The 18,255-nt window shown below is 37.1% G+C and overlaps 1 protein-coding gene across 3 annotated transcripts in view; it reads right to left on the bottom strand.

The window, feature by feature from the left end:
• The window catches only part of PLCB1 (phospholipase C beta 1), a 746,923-nt gene that overhangs the window by 459,876 nt on the left and 268,792 nt on the right, over positions 1-18,255 (bottom strand). The gene's annotated exons all lie outside the window — the stretch shown is intronic.

Below are 18,255 nucleotides of genomic sequence, written 5' to 3'. Positions count from 1 at the left end.
TTCCCTATCACAGCTCCAGAATAAGCCACTTCTCCTAAGAGCCCTGGTTCTTTTTATTGGAGAAGGGTGTTAGAAACCAAGATCTGGGTGCTGGGTGTGCTTATTGCTTCTGGGGGTGTCACTGCCTCTAGGTACTGTTAGTGGGCAGAATCTAACAATATACATGTGTATACTAACCTATGTATGTACACATATTTATAATTATTTCCCTATTAATCCATCTGTTTCTATATTAAGCTAAACATGGGTTCACACTGATGTCTTATTCTAGTACTGTCTGATTCATTCTAGCTTTCACCCCTTGGTCATCTATAACAATTAAAATACCAAGAGGTTGAGGACTGAAAGTTAAGAAAACAACCTTCCTAGAGCTATTACAGGCTTAGAAATAGAATCCTGATTCTTTACTTAGTGACCAGTCTAATTTTTCCCACTCTGAAACATCATATCATTACTAAGTTTCCACTATGCAATATCATATGCCAATGATTCATCAAAGCACCCCTTAAAAATGGATTTTAAAAATAAGAAGCAGCCCAGCCAAGTTGATCTGCCACATAGAAGTGCTATAATTCTTGCTTTTTCTGGGAACTCATAGCAAAGTCAGTACAACCAAAGAACAGAATTTGAGTAGCACTATTTTTTTTTTTTTTTTTTTTTTTTTTGTATTTTGTCTGTTTTCTAGTGCTTCTCCAGTGAGTTTTCTTTCTGAAAAGGCTCTCTGCTTGACAGGTGTGGATGAAATGACCTTTTGCTGTGCAGGAATAGTGGAAGGCAAACATCAACCCATCTGACTCAAGAAAATAAATAAGCCCGGTCTCTATCAACAAGGAGATAAAACACAGTAACTCACCTGCCTTTTGTTGCTTCTCAATACATAAAACTCATCCTTAAATTATTGTGTTGAAAACACTTAATATAAAGCAGTTTTCTCCTGAATGTAGCCACTCTCTTTTGTGACACTGGCTGTTATTTGGAAGGCAGCCATGCTTACCACTATACTACCAATGCTGCACTAGGACCATGGCTATCATTTGAAATACTGAATACTGCTTGCCTTATCCCCCCATATTAGTCTAAGGTTAAGCTCGTACCTTAACGTTAGCAGCTGAATTATGTTTTCATTTACAAACATCTGAGTTTACTAAAGAAAGAGAAAAGCAGCTTTTACCACCATGGTCCTTACTGCTTTTATTTGTTTGTTTGTTTATTTATTTATTTATTTATTTATTTCTTGTCTTTTTGCTATTTCTTGGGCCGCTCACGCAGCATATGGAGGTTCCCAGGCTAGGGGTCGAATCGGAGCTGTAGCCGCCAGCCTACGCCAGAGCCACAGCAACGCTGGATCTGAGCCGCGTCTGCAACCTACAATGGCAACGCTGGATCGTCAACCCACTGAGCAAGGGCAGGGACTGAACCTGCAACCTCATGGTTCCTAGTCGGATTCGTTAACCACTGCGCCACCACGGGAACTCCCTTACTGCTTTTAAATGGCACTTGAGGAGATTTAGTTTCTGCAATTACTCCATCTATTATCTTCCCTTTCTTAAACCAAAGCAATAAAACACGTAAGAATAAATAAGGTGAATTTGTGGCACTATGGATGGACCTTGAGGTTATTATGCTAAGTAAAATAAGTCAGACTGAGAAAGTCAAACACTGTATTATCTTACTTGTATTTGGAATCTCAAAAAAAAAAAAAGAAGAAAAGAAAAGAAAGAAAGAAAGAAAGAAAAACAGACTCATAGAAAAAGTAATCAGTTTTGTGGTTATCAGGGGTGGAGGGTGGAGGAGGGGTAGATAAAATGGGAGAAGGGGGTCAAAATGTGCAAAATTTCAGTTACAAAATAAATAAGTCATGGAGATGTATCATGCAGGATAGTAAAAATAGTTAATAATACTGCATTGCATTTTTGAAAGTTGCTAGGAGACTAGAACTTAAAAGTTTTCATCACAAGAAAAAATTTCTGTAACCATGTATGGTGATGGATATTAACTAGCCTCATTGTGATAATCATTTCACAATATATACAACTATCAAAATAAATGTTTACATCAATTAGATATCAATTTAATAAATAAATACATAAGGCAAATCTGTAACTCATGCTACAAAATACAGAAAGGGCTTGATTTGAGCCTCCAAATCCTCCATCACATTTACAGGTAAATGTGTTGATAAATGTTAAGCAGTTATTAAAAAAAAAAAGAGAAAAGGGCCCTGATTAATAGTCTTTGCCAGTTTCAGAGGTGTAAATCCTCCCATGGCCATTTTTAAGCTACCAACAGTATAGTACAGATTTAGGCAAAGATATGCAGTGGTGATCCATTATAAAACATTTCCACCATGCAGTTGTAAATAACCTTAAGCACATAGATAATAATAAGAATAACCAGGAAGTGGTGGGTTTTCAGTCATATCACCTTATTTTCAATGTAATGCATCTACTTATAAGTTTATGAAATTGAATAGCTATGTTTAACAACTGGCTCTGGAAGCTAGTAAAGGCCAACTCCAAAATATTAACATTCACAAAGAAGAGTCTTGGCTACTGGACTGTTCAGGTTTCAGTTGGCCTTAATTTTGGTGAAAGCAGTCAAGTTTGAGTGATCAAAAAAATGGCTCCAATTCTTCACCCTTCCTGTACCCAACACATTTTGCAGTGTGACTCCGCAGTTCTTCCTACTAAGAGGTAGTCCATCAGCACACCCTTAAATCGTGGCTGAATTTGAGACACTTTGGACTAAAGAATGTGGGATATCTGATGGGATGCCTGGAGCCTTGACCTAGAGAAGGCTTATGTGCTCATAGTTTCTCCCTTTTCTTCTGCAACCACTCTGAATACTCCCAGGCTAGCCTGCTCTTACACGCTTGGCCTCACCATGAGGACAGGCCCAGGGTAGACTGACACTAGGGAAGTGGTGGGCAAGACACACAGAGATGGACAGAGGCTAGTTCAGATCAGCCTAGAGCCAGGTGACTCCAAAACACACAGAGCCCAGTCTAAATTGGCAGAACTGCTTCACCAACCCCAGCTGATCCCAAACACATAAGTGAACCCAGCCTAAGCCAAAAGAGCCACAGAGCTGACCTGCAGACTCATTAGCAGTAACAAACATTTATTGTTTTATGATCCTGATTTTGGGGGAGGTTTGGTAGAACTTGAGAATAAGACTAATTTCTACCTTCTCTATGGAGACATAAGAAACCATACCATAAAAGAGACATTGGGACATTTGCTGGTAGTAAGTAAAAGACTCCTGACAATGAAAGAGATACTGTGCTCTTTTTTGCTAATCTGGACACAGGTATGGGATTTGGCATATTACTTAGATTCCAAAATCTAGTCAATAGCAGCAAAAATTCTGGCATTTTTAAGTATTAGAGTCGTATTTCCATATTTCTAACATATTTCTATGTTTTATGTATTCAATATTGGCTATGTCTTGTGAAAATTAAGACCTGCTTTAAAAAAAAAAAAATACTCCCCAGTAAGTACTAGTATTTCTAAGGGAGGATAACTAAAAATATCTTTTTTTTTTTCTTTTTATGGCTGCACCTGTGATATAAGGAATTTTCCAGGTTAGAGGTTGAATAGGAGCTTCAGCTGGGGCCTATGCCACACCACGGCAATACCAGATCCAAGCCACATCTGTGATCTATGTTGCAGTTGTGGCAACGCCAGATCCTTAACCTAGTGAGCAAGGCCAGAGACTGAACCCATATCCTCACAGAGAGAACATCAGGTCCTTAACCTGCTGAGCCACAACAGTAACTCTTAAAAGGCTCTTTGTATTTTAAAATTTGAATCTTCCAATCATAGACTGAGACCCAGCCATCATGTCAGACTGCCACTGAAGTATGGAATTACATAGCTTCAAAATTTCAAAAATGCACCATTTCCCTCATTAATAGTAAAAATGATATAACATCAAGAAAATACTTTACCCGTTCTTTTTTAATGTGAAAAGATTTTTGAAGTATATGACTCCCATGATCTCCTTCACCATACATTTTCTTCTCTTGCAGAGTATTCAAAAGGAAAGAGAAATAAGTGACAAAGGATTTTAATTTATCACAAGGAAGATGAGATGATTTAAGCTTTGAAATAAAAAGTGTGATGGGAAAGAAATTCAAATATCTAAAGGCAAAAATTCAAATATCTCAAGGCAAAATCCTAGAATGCACAAGGTTCCTTCCATGCAGGTCTTTCCAAATTCTTATGAAGAGTCTTGCTGGGGCATCTTTCTGGAGGAAGGAACTAAGTTTTGTCCAGCTGGACAAGCACCAAAGAGACTTTACCGCCAAGAGAAACAGGTCCTGTATTGTACTGTGGAAGAGGCTTGGTGGCAAATAATAAGGTACAATAACTGCCACAACATTTAAATTTCCCAAGTAGCTTGATATCTTGCTTCTCAGAGGAGTAAGAGGGAAAGACAGAAGGAAGGGAACAGGAAACAAGCTTGGGAATTGTCCCTTTTCTCCTCTATGTTAGGTACTTTTTAATCTCTTATTTTTAGGTCAGCACCAGGAGATGTGCTTTGCATAAAGAAATACAAACCATTGGACATACAAAATTGGGAAGGGTTAAAACTGGTCTCAGGACAGATGGAACCTAGCAATGTTATGAATCCATATCTTGATTGTACACCATAGAAAGCTGATGACAACTGGCTTTGTGTCCCGAGATATCCAGATATTTGGTCAAAACCCTGAAATAAAAACTTATATCCGTTAACACTTACCCCAGAGTATTTTTTCTATAAAATCACAAAACTCATTGCTTTTAAGGAAGGTAGACTGATACTATTCCTTAAGCTAAAACTTGTCTGCAAAGAAAAAATAGCTTTACTCTTACTACAAAGTGAACATCTATGCTGCAAGTGCAGCCCTATAAAGCAAAACAATCAGACAAAATGAATGTCTCATTTTTCCCTTATTAAAAATAGATAAAAATAAATTATTTGTCCATACATCCACAAACCCTATGAGTCAAAGAAAAGCCTGATTTATAACTCAAAGTCTAGGATAAATTCTGAACAATAAATCAAAGTGTAGGAAACCCATGATTCTCAATTAATGAAAAAAAATTATCCTAATTTTCAATAAAATGGGCATTCAAATTAAGACAAATGAGTTACTAGCGTCTTATTCCCACATAGATGCATTCGCAAAATAATATTCTCCAAATGTGCATGGGCATACTTATTCTAGGTGGTGCTTAAAAGCAAGCTTCAAAAATGAGTCCAGGGAGTTCCTATTGTGGCTCAGCGGTTAAGGAATTCGACTAGGAACCATGAGGTTGCGGGTTCCATCCCTGGCCTTGCTCAGTTGGTTAAGGATCTGGCATTGCCGTGAGCTGTGGTGTAGATTGCAGACGCGACTCGGATCCCACGTTGCTGTGGCGTAGGCGTAGGTGGGGGGGCTACAGCTCCAATTACACTCCTAGCCTGGGAACCTCCATATGCTGCAGGGGCAGCCCTAGAAAAGACAAAAAACAGACAAAAAAAAAAAAAAATGAGTCCAGAGGTCCCTGCTGTGGCACAACAGGGACTCTGTAGGGCTAGGATGTAAGTTTGATCCATGGCCCAGCCCAGTGCATTAAAAGGATCCTAAGGTCGCCACAACTGAGGTCTAGATCTGACCCCTGGTCCAGGAACTCCATGTGCAGTGGCACAGCTGAAAAGAGAAGGAAAAAAAAAAAGAGTCCCGATTTGTCCCTGGGTCTGGACTGGCCACCTGAACAACGCACTTCCTTTTCTCTTCTGAACATCTAATGAGATTCCATCAAAAATGTTACCTTCCCAGTGAAGCCTTGCCCATCTTCTCCCATCCCTGCCATCTCAGTTCCCAGCCCACTGAGCAAAATTAAAATCTTGTTATCCCTGAATGCTTCCTCTGCCTTCCAATTGTATCATTTACCACATTTGAATGTGAATTACAGACATTTGCATAATTCCTGTTGCTTTCTGTTTCAAGTATAAGAACTAAGAGAGCAAGGACTTTGTTTTATTTCTCTTTTTATATTGTTTGAGAAGAAACGGAGGGATCTTTCTGTGGGAGATACTCAATATTTTTATTGAATTAGATAGTTCTAATTCAAAAAGATTTCAGAATCTAATAAAATGATATCATCTATAACACTGATTAATTTTTGCCCAACCATAAAGGAATGAGAATTTTACCAAATCATCAAAATACATAAACTTAAGTTCAAAGATAAAGAAAAATAAAAGATATAAAATTTAGAAATGAGGAGACAACATTATCATTTGTTACACAGAGTATAGTTGTTAGAATGAAAAAAAAATCAACTGAAAAATATTGCAATGAGATTCAGTGATGTTCCTGGATATACAATGATACATCAAGTATTAGTCTTCCCTCATTAAATACAATACAAGGAACTTAGAAATATAAATGAAAGATCTACTTAGAACAGTGTCACAGTGATGGAATAATCTGGAAAACTTAATTGTAGGTTTGTTGTTGTGGTTGTTGTTGGTCTTTTTGTCTTTTAGGGCTGCACCCGCGGCATATGGAGGTTCCCAGGTTAGGAGTCCAATCGGAGTTGTAGCTGCTGGCCTACACCACAGCCACAGCAACTCCAGATCCGAGCCGCATCTTCTACTTACACCACAGCTCAAGGCAACGCAGGATCCTTAACTCACTGAGTAAGGTCAGGGATGGAACCCACATCCTCAAGGATGCTAGTCGGGTTTGCTAACCCCAGAGCCATGACGGGAACTCCAGGAAAACTTAATTTTAAATGTGTAAGATCTATATGATGAAAACTTTGAAACATTCAGAAGGCATATAAAAGACAACCCAAATAAAAAGACATAGTTTTTACCTGGATGGAAATTCTCAGTATGCTAAAGATATAAACTGTTACTATATTCACCTAAACATTTAAGGTAATATCAATAAATAATCAACAGGATTTTCAGGAAAATAATATAGATTGATCTGGAAATTCAGATGAAAATAAAAGTAAATGAAAAAATCTAATGAACTAGAACAATCTCTATAAAATAATAATAGATATCTACTAAAAGCTATGATAAATAAAGCACTTTATTACCAGTCTAAACTATATAGAAAGGTCAATGATAGCAGAAGGAAGAATGGAAAAACAGAGGGGTTTTCATTATATAGTTGGGATAGAATTTCAAATTAGTGAGAAAAAGATAGATGATGCAATAATTACAGTGGACAACAAGGCAGTCACATAGAGTTCAATAAAGTTGTTAGTGTAGTAGACATTACCAGTTCACTATTATTTGGCTTTCCTTTCGTGCCTGGGCATATTGGAGACTACATTTCCTAGGCCCCATGCAACGGAGCTGGGGCACATGACTAGATCTGGCAAATGAAATGGGAGCAGAGGAACATATACCACTACTCTAGGCTGATCCATTAAAAAGTCCCTCTTGATTCTCCAGCTGCTTCTCTTCTCCTTATTCAGCAAAAGCCAGTGCCTCTTGTTGAGATGGAAAACCCCAAAATAGCAACAGCCTGCCCTGCTGAGGGCAGCCTGGAATGTTTTTCAGACCTTGAGCAGACAGAGGAAGAGAGAAATTTTTGATGTTTTATTCCACTGACATGGAGCCATTGTTTGTTATTAGTGACTATCTTAGCCTATCCTGACTAATAAAGATCACTTCGTCACCATCATATGAAAAGGTCCGGATGGCTTAAAGATACAAGCATAAAAATTAAAACTTAAAAACATCAAAGAAATCACAAAATCATGTTTTATTTTAGAATGGATAACTCTTACAAGTAGCACTGCAAACTGAAAATGCATGAAAAAAAAGGATTAATAAAACTGACTACCAGAAGAATCTGGAAAGCAAAAATTCCATGAAGTCAAATTAATGTAAAAAGATGGTGATAACACATGACAGACAGCGCTTACTATATCAAAATATCTTATAAAACAATAAGAAAAGTACAACATTGGAAATCCACTGGAAAATGCGAAAAGGTTATATAAAAAATACAAATGTACTACACAGGGGGAAAAGATTGCTCTTTGCTCCTAATGGCAGAAATGCAAATTTAAATTATAAAGAGCTACTGATTTTTTACCTATCATATTTACAAAAATCAAAAATATTCATGAAACACTGTGTTCTTAAGAGTGTGAACAAATAGGTAATTTTGAATGCTGTTGATGGAAGTGTAAATTGTTCCAACTTCTTTAGAGAGTAATCTGGTAATTTACTTCATGATTTAAAATGTATTTGGATGCAGAAATTTCAGTTGTAGGAAATTCAAATTTACACATATTATGCCCCAAAACATATTTAATAAATCTATCTTGAAGAATTATTTGGCGCAGCAAAAACATTGGAAATAACAATTCAATAAATAAATTTCAATATATCTATAAAACAAAATACAGCTTCTAAAAAAAGCATGTAGTAGATATATTGTAATAATATGGTACAATTTCTGAGACATATTGTTGCATTTAAATAACATTTGATATGTATAAATAACATTTGATATGTATAATTTATATAGAATTGAATTTCTGTTAAATGGGCTGGTAAATTCATAGATTTCCTAGGAAATAAAAACAGGAAATAACTATGAACTGTCACTTTGGGGAAGGAAGGGAACAGAAGAAATCAGGGTCGAGGGCATACTTTTTAATGATTACTTTTAATACCATAAGATTTTATGTTTTTAGTAGATTCATGACTTACTTTTTTCCAAAAATAAAAACAATTTAAAAATATTAAGCAGACCAGTTCCACTGCTACCCAAATGGCTCATAACATTTGAATTTTCATGTCTCAAAGGTTATAAATGGAAAGAATGATTATGTTACCATGATTATGTTACCATATATATTCACTTTGCTGTACAGTAGAAATTAACACAACATTGTAAATGAACTACATTTCAATAAATAAATAAAATTTTTAAAAGTTGCCATAGCGGGGAAAAGTGAATGGTTATGTTTCTGGTAATCACTGTCAAGAAAAATTCCTCCTCAACTAGACAGGTCAGAGACACTTGCTACTTCTGACATTCTTTTAACAGAAAACTTAGTCAACCTGGAACATTGCTCTAGGAAGTGAAACTGACAGCTCTCACCTTCCTTAGATAAAAATCCAATCAGAAAATGTGACATCTTCACCCACATCATGCAACTCTGGTACTTCCTTATGCCACCACAAGCAGTCAAGAATGTAAAAAACCTCCTGACATTGTGCAAGATTTCTATCCCATAAAATTGATAGACTTCAAAAGCACAGCGCAGATGCAGTATTAATATGCTCCCACGTGCTTTGCGGCTATTTAAAGGGCCTGTCAACATGAATAATGCACAGGAGTTATTTTTACACAAAATGTGCTCAGAAATTATAGAACAAACAACTCAATGATGGCATAGATTTTTAAAAGCCAAATTTGTAAGACAGAATAACCACAATTGTTCTCTTAATTTCATTTCCTGGACCTCGTGGTTAAATTTACAAGATGTCAGTGTCAATTGTATAACTGATAATGATTTTGGCTATTGTGTTCTAGGGATTTTTAAAAATAAAATTTAAAAAATTAAAAAATTTTAAAATTAGAAAATGGCACGTCAGAAGTTCCCGTTGTGGCTCTGTGGTAATGGACCTGACTAGTATCCGTGAGGACACAGGTTCGTATAAAAGAAGGAAAAAGATCCCCAGGACCGACATGGAATGATTTTGAAGGTATATGAAGTGAAAAGGGCAAGCTGTAAAAGCATATGGATAGAATAGTACGTTTTGTGTAAGAAAGATAGTAAATTTTTACACACATTTTTTGAAAAAAAAAAAAAAAAAAACGGCATCTCAGATCACTGGAAAAATGTGAACTTTTTACTCAATGATAAGAGGGAATTGTATGTGTGTTGTGTGTGTTTTCTTATTTTTGCAAACAGAAACATGGGAAGGAAAAACTAGAAGCTTGAGTAGAAATGGGGGTTAAAGAGATCTGGATGGATGTGAGCCTTCTCTGAGTCATCTTATATGTATAATCTTGATTGTTTGGCCATGCACACAGCATGGATAAATTCCAGGGCCAGGGATGGAACCCGAGCACAGTAACAACTCAGGCCATGCCAGTGACAACACCAGATCCTTAGTCTGCTAAGCCACCAGAAAACTCCCTAATCTTGAATTTTGAACCATGAAATATTTTACATTTTCAAAATGTAGCTTTAATAAAAAGCATGCAAAATGGCAATCTCTAAAATTGAATATAATGACTCTAACTGTAGAGCAAACTAGTATAACTCTATAGAAAGAATTAATTTTAATAAATTGAATACCTATAACCAAAGTGAGAAATAGTCTAAGAGAGAAAGAGAGCAGCATAGAAATGTTGAGTTTTCTCTAGTAGATCTGTTACTGCTGGCACTAGCATATTTATTTTGGAATTAATTTGTGTAAACTGTAACACAGAAGTACTTATATCAGTGTGGTAAGGAACCAGACTTGCCACCAGGAGATAAAAGGAAATACGTATGTGGAAGGAGGGAAAATGAGGAAGGACCCTATGATGATGAATTAAATCAGATGCATTTGGACAGGTAATTCCATTGTTAGGACAAGAATTTAAGGAAATAACAAAGAAAAATGCAAAATGACAGATATTTGTTTTAGAGTTACATAAAAATAAAATGGAAATTTTTTAACTATTTGAAAGTAAATTAATGGTAAATATTTCACATGATTTCAATGGGTTATTATTCATTTATGGAAGTGATAAATATGAAAGACTATTTAGCATCACGGCTGTACTTAAGCTGTCATGTTAAATAAAAGAACCTTAATATGTCATGTATGCAAATGCATAGATGAGCACAGTGTGATCTTTTGGAAGATAAACACATGACTGAGTTTTTCTTTTTCATCTTTGGAATTATTCAAGCTTTAAGGCAATTTAAACATTTTTTTTCAAGGAAAATTTTTGTAATAGCTTCAAGGTAGCCAAAATTAAAGACAGAATCCTTTTCCATCACTCTCTCCAACTTGCTCTTCAACTATTCTTTATGCAAGCTCCCATTATTTGGTGACTGAGCCTTTATTAAGGCCATAATTCAGGACTGGCCCCTAAAATAATTGGTTTTTCTCTTCTCAGTCAGAGCCAAGAGGATTTATTTAGAGCCAAGGCGGTATAATTCTAGTGTTCCAATGTAGTGCTAGAATTAATAGTGCATGAAATTTTTGCCACATGCAACTAATACCAACCAATGCTATTAAAGCAATATGTTTTGTTATTATTAAAGGAAATATTTCGAATGGACTTGGATTCATCACAGCCTGAATTTCTGCCCTTGAGTTAACGAGGCCACACCTTTTTAATTGCAACAAAGATTCCATCAGAGCAGTCAGATGACACTCACTCCTCAGTGTCCTGCTCCTCACTGCCTTCGAAACACTGTGGTTTTAGATCCATGATTTATCATCTAACATCTTGTTGCCAGAGAAACCAGCTCAACTGACAAAGGCCTGGTTCAGCTCAACATATTATTTTTCTCTTACAACTTCATAGTTTCTCAATTCATAATTATGAATTGGGCATGACCGTTGGTAAATTAAAAGCAGAACATTTAAGAATGTGATTAAAAGAAGCTTGATGAATTTCTTGATTCTTGAAACATTTCTAAGAAATTACTTAAGGAATTTAGAGCAACGTAGCACAATTACGTCTCGGGAAAATATTTACAGAGCAGAGCATCAATCTACCCGACTTTGCAATTTATGCACTAGAATAATAATTTACTTTGGGTGGTTTTTTTTTTTTATATATATATTAGTTTTATTTTGGTTTTCTGGCAACACTCATGGCATGTGGAAGTTCCCAGGCCAGGGACTGAACCTGTGCCACAGCAGTACCCAGAGCCATAGCAGTGACACCGCCAGATCCTTATCCTGCCAAGCCACCAGGGATCTCCTGCTTTGTTTTTATTAATAGAAAAAAATAAGGGGTCCAGTCATACCTCTACAGTATTTCAAATGCTCTGCAGTATCCTTCAAATAAATTGACTAAGAACTATCAACTGGAACCATGCAATTTTGAGCAGCTGGCCATAAAATTAAATATCCATTCTAGTTTGCTGATACTGACACAATTTATTTTTAATATACATTCCAAAATTTCTATCAAGCATTAACTGATGAAATTTCTCACTCAATTATCTATTTTTGATATACTAAGAGCTTATCTTGTTCAATATTGTATGTACATTGATATTGTACATTATTGATTTTTAAAATGTGTAACAAAGAGGCCTATTTTCATTTTTCAATGATTCCATATTCTTAGGCATATGTGTAAAACAAAACTAACATGAGACCTTAAATTTTCATCTGCTATTCATATTTATAAGTAAAAATATGTAGACAATGCCTGTTAAAGAATCTTTTATCTTTTATCAGATAAAACTGTATAGGTGGAACCTGATTAATACAGGGTTGTGTTAAGTGCTTTACCTGCATTTTACCATTGAGTCCTTACAGCAACCAGATAAGATAAACACCCAGATTATTTCCATAATTCAGATGGGGAAACCAAATCTCATAGATGTGGAATAACTTCGTGGGTTATATAGCTAGTAATTGGCTTTGAGGCTTGGCCATCTGACCCCAGAACGTGTACACGTAATGACTACACTGTATTAGGCGCTTAGGCATAAAAAGACACACACTGGGTGTCTGGAGTATAGAAGAATCGATATGATTGTGCTGATGATACCAAAACAGCATAAGCTACAATAAAGACCCTCTGCAAAAGCAGTAAGTTGTGTCTATTTCTGGAGTGATTCCAACTACACATTTCTATCCACTTTGACAACCATATTGATTATGAAGAAAAACAATCAACTCATCGACATTAGATTTATTGTGAAATAATCCTTTGGGATGTAGTGAGGAAATACTGTTATGGGCTGAATCATGTTCCCTCCCCATATTCAGATGTTGAATCCCTAACTGCCTCCATCAGAGGGTGACTGTGTTTGAAGATAAAGAGGTAATTAAGGTAAATGAGGTCCTTAGGGTGCACCCTAATCCACTATGACTGGAGTCCTTCTAAGAAGAGGAAACTAGGACACAGACAGGTATGGGGAGAAGACCACGTGGAGACAAAGGGAGAAGACAGCCGAAGCCAAGGAGAGAGGCTTCAGAAGAAACCAAGCCTGCCAACACCAGTGTCAGACTTCAAGCCTCCAGAATGATGAGAAAATACATATCCCTTGTTTAAGCTACTCAGTTGTTGGTACTTTGTTATGGCAGCTGGCAAATACTAAAAGTACCATAGCGCACTTCTCTTTATTTTAAGTTAAAAAAAGACTAGACCAAAAAGTAGCCTTTTTGACAAGGGGATATTGCAGGGAAGTTCTCAGTGCCTCACTGCATAAAGTCCTTATTTTAAACAGAGAAATGTCCATTTAAGCTGGTCCTCTTTTTACTTAGATGAATGGTTCTCAGCCTTGGTTAAATAAGGCATCTCTGGAGAGATTTAAAGAAACTATCGATGCTTGAGTCCCACATCAGACATTTTGATTTAATTGATCTGGGTATGGCCTAGGTATCAAGATTTTTTAAATCTCCCAGAGTGCTTCTGATATCTCTATATTAGAACCAAAGCTTGAAAACCTTGGTGGAGAGAGTGAGCTGTTCACTATGTAATTAACTTAATAAAGTAATATCAGATACATCCACAAGGTGGCGTATTATTGCATTTGAAAGAATTAAAACTGAGAAATGTTTGTTTCCAAAAGGCAACTCTGTACCACTGCAAGTAAAACAGACTGGATTTAGATTGAAGTTGCACCAGGTAGAAGCAATGATAGAATGAATCAGAACTTTCTGTGAAGACCTGAGGTTTAGTGAACTCATGGTATGAATCCTGCCTTCACAAGGGGTCCACACTGGTCACCATGAGAAGGCTCTTGGCTGCCAGGTCTAGTATTTTCCCTTGACAGATGTAGGCATCTCTGAAATGCTCAAATGTAATTGTTGATAAGAGCCATACCAACCCCATCTCAAATTTGGGAATTTATACCAACATCCCAGAAAAGACTTAGCCTATCTGTAACTGCTTATAAAAAAGTTAAAAGCTTCTAACCATTAGCGAAGATATTGTATACTTTAATGGTGGCTTTAACAATCTTCTCTTATTCACTGTTGAAAAGCCATGAGTATGAAGGGCAGGTGGAAAGGGAGAGAGGCATTTTTCACTGCCAATATCTACTCCAGGGAACCATCCCTTATCCACCCCACCCCTCCCCCAGCATCCTGATATTTCTGCTACCAAGACTCTGACTAGTTATATAAAGGCTTTTGTTTCCAAGGAAACCACTGACATCTATGGAATTTAATGAACATGTAAAAGGAACTATGCCATATAATTTACATCTGGAGATAAATGTGAATAGCTGTCAAAACCATTACATACACATTGATAATTCCGTGAATTTTTAACTCTATTTTTTTCCCATTTTTAAAGATGTAAATAAACACATATTTATGAAAAGAAAATGACCAAAAGAAACACACACACACACACACACACACACACACACACAGAAAAATCCCAAGCAGCTATTGCACCATGTCAGGTAAATTAAGAAATAGTTGGAACCAAGATTAAGGGCCAAAAGTAAATCTCCTCAGCAACTGATGGAAAAGAGAGAAACCTTTATTTTGTTGTACAAAGGGTTTTCTTATTCTTTCCTAAACTTCAAATACCTGCATCAAATTTTATGACTGTGGCTTCACACAATGGTGAAATCTGTACAAAGTCAAGGAAATAGCTCATAATCAGTACAGAGGGACAATAAATAAAGCACAACTCCAGGACGCATAGATGATTCATTGAAACTATTGTTGTATAACATCCAAATAACAGCTCATTATGCGATTGATATATTGGCATCCAGATTCTATGATGAGCTATTTAAGATTTGACAACCCCTAAATAAAGAGCCTATTTTGAATATTAGCAGGGAAAGTTGATGATATAGGGAAAACATTCAAAGTATATATAAACTGGTGGGATGTTGGTGGTATAGTGGTAAGCATAGCTGCCTTCCAAAGTATATATAAAATGGTATCTTCAGTAAAACTATAAGTATGCAAAAATGGAGAGAAAAGTTAATAGGAACAGAAGGAAATTTCACCATTTTACCCAAATGATAAATTCCTCCTTCCCGAAATACTTTCTTAAAGCTCCAGGATACACTCTCTGATTCTCCTTCCTCCTCACTGGTTGTTAATTCTCAGTCTAATTTTCTTTTTATTGCGGTAAAATACACATATCATAAAATGTTATCATTTTAATGATTGTCAAGTGTTACAGTTTACTGACACTAAGTAAATTACATCTTTGTGCAATATCACCACCATTCATCTCCAGAACCTTTCATCTTCTCAAACAGAAACCGTTCTCATTAAACAGTCACTCCCCACTGCCTCCTCCCTCAGCCCCTGGTAACTGCCACTACACTTTCTGTCGCCACGTGTTTGCCTTCTCTAGTTACTTCATATAAATGAATCACATCATATTTGTCACTTTGTGTCTGGCTTACTTCACTTAGCATACTTTCTTCTAGGTTTATCCATGTTGGAGCCTGTAATAAAATTTCATTCCTGTTCAAGGCAGCATAATATTCTGTTGTATGTATCTAGCATATTTTGCATGTCCACTTATCTACTGAAGGGCATTTGTATTATTTCCACCTTTTGGCTATTGTGAGTAATGCTGCTGTGAACCATGGTGTGCAAGTATCATTGAGATTCCTGCTTTCCCTTCTTTGGGGAATATGCCAGTCTCAGTCTCTTTGACTGGTTCTTCTTCATCCCCTCAAAGTCTAAATGCTTGAGGTCCCAGGGTTTTGATTTCAGAACTTTCTTTGATACCTCGACTTCCCTTAGCTTTGAGCTTTAAATAAAGTTAATTGTACTTCCACGGCCAACCTTTCCCCGACCTCCAGATGTGTGTACTCAAATATGATATCAGGTAGAAATATAACAGGCATCTCAAACTTTAAACATCAAAAAAAAAAAACAAAAAAAAAACAAAAAAAAACAAAAAAAACCAAAAAAAAAACCTGAGGTTTTTTTCAGTTTCAATATGCTTCTTTCTTCCTATCTAAGGACCTGGCAATTAAATTCTCCCACTTTCCCAGGTAAAAACATTACATAAGAGTTGTTCTTGAATCCTTTCTTTTCCCCATATATCACATCCGATACATTGACAAACCCAGTGGATTCACCTTTAAAACATATGCAGATTTGTGACTTTTTCTACACACTTTGGTCAAAATTATCATCAACACAACACAGCCCAGGAAATTTGCAACAGCCATATAGTTGGTCAGCTTGCTTCTTCCTTTGTCTTCTGTGGTCTTCTCTCAATGCTGTGGCTAGTGATGCTTTGAAAAGCTAGGTCAGGAGTTCTCATCATGGCTCAGCGGAAAAGAATCTGAATAGAATCCATGAGGACCCAGGTTTGATCCCTGGCCTTGCTCAGTAGGTTAAAGGATCTGGTGTTGCCATGAGCTGTGGTGCAGGTGGCAAACGTGGCTCGGATCTGATGTTGCTGTGGCTGTGGTGTAGGCCAGCGAATATGGCTCTGATTTGACTCCTAGCCTGGGAATATCCATGTGCCTTGGGGTGGCCCTAAAGAGGCCAAAAAAAAAAAAAAAAAAAAGCTAGGTCAGATCTCTGTCACTCTTCTGCTCAGAACATTTAGATTCTTTCTGAACTTTCTCAGAGGTAAAGCCAAAATCATTAGCATGGCCCATGAAGCTCAAAATAATGTGGCCCCAGCCACTTCCCTGATTTCCTCCTTTCTTTGCCATACTGGCCTCCTCACTGTTCCTCAAATATGCCAAGTTTGTTCCTACCTCAGGCCCTTTGCTCTTGCTGTGCCCTTGGTCAGGAATGCTTCTTCTTCCCTTAATTCATGTCTCTGCTCATATGACCTCCCCTTATCAAGAGCGCTTACTCCACTAGGGCTCAATAAAACAGCAAGCCTCTCTCCCACTCATGGTCTGTGATCTCTTGTCCTGCTTTCTTTGTCTTAATGGGATCTATCTGCTATCTACTTCCCCCACCCAGAAGGTGCTGGAGGGAGCCTGCTCACAGGGGTTAGAGGCTACTGTATACATTGCTTTCCAACTCTCAGTGACATCAGGATGTGGTCTGAAACCCATCAGGTTCAGAATATTCACCAAAGGAAATCAGAAAGCACAACTCAGGGATTACCTTTTCCTTCCTGCCCTTCCTTCATTCTTTCTGAAAACCAGTTTACCACCTCCGCCTATTCCATGCTCCTAAAAAGAATGTTATATGAGGACAGAATGCTTTGGCTTTTTTGTTCACTGCTGTTTTCCTAGTGCCCAGAACAGCACCTGGCAGAAATAGGCTCTCAATGTCCATTTTTTAAAACAGCAATAAAATCAAAAAGCCATCATTTTTTATATAAGCATTAGGAAAACAAAACCTGATCAGCTTTTTTAGATTTGGTTCTACTCACATCTGCCTATGTGACTGTGCTGATACTCTATACAGGTTTCCCCCACTATCCAAAAGTAGAGCATTCCTGTGAAAGCTTATAAGCTGAAATGGCATAAAGGGAAGAAGCAATTACCTTAGGACACATCTTGCTAACGGAGGCACAAAATAAATTGAGATAAGGCACAGATGCTCACAGACACGGTGCAAAGCTCTGGTGCCTGGATGCTGAGAGGCTGGGTACAGTTCCTGGGGAAGGAGCTTGGCAGTGCCCCTCTCAAGGCTCAGAGGTCCCCTGACTCTATAAAGCCAACTCCGTTGCAAACAAATGCTGAGTGGTACTTTTGCTTCTCACCTTTTTTTTTTCCATACAAGTGCAAATCCTCTCTGGATTTCTTTCATGAAGCTACAACAGGTACCCAAGTAGGTTTTCATAAAAGAAAAGTGGTGTAAAGCTAACTTTCAAAATGCTGGGGGTACCTGTGCCATTTAGAATTTAATTATGATCTGGGTATTTACAAGGTAGCTGCATTGAAATTAACATCACACATTTGAAATACACTGCCTTTTATCAATAGAGAAGGAACTGGTTAATTGTCAGTTAAGCAGAAGAAATAGTCTTCTTTCCACAAAATGCAGTTTGAAAGTACAACCATAGAAATATTTTAGGGAGGGAGTGGGAGGGATCGGGAGCTTGGGGTTATCAGACACAACTTTTAGAATAGATTTACAAGGAGATCC

Source organism: Sus scrofa, chromosome 17, assembly GCF_054392235.1.
Source record: "Sus scrofa isolate SSC_HxYL_T2T_F1_AM1 chromosome 17, Sscrofa_HxYL_maternal_Yorkshire_Landrace_v2.0, whole genome shotgun sequence".
NCBI classification, from domain to species: Eukaryota; Metazoa; Chordata; class Mammalia; order Artiodactyla; family Suidae; genus Sus; species Sus scrofa.
The sequence above is the reverse complement of the archived record's forward strand: the minus strand, read 5'-3'. Positions and strand labels throughout refer to the sequence as shown.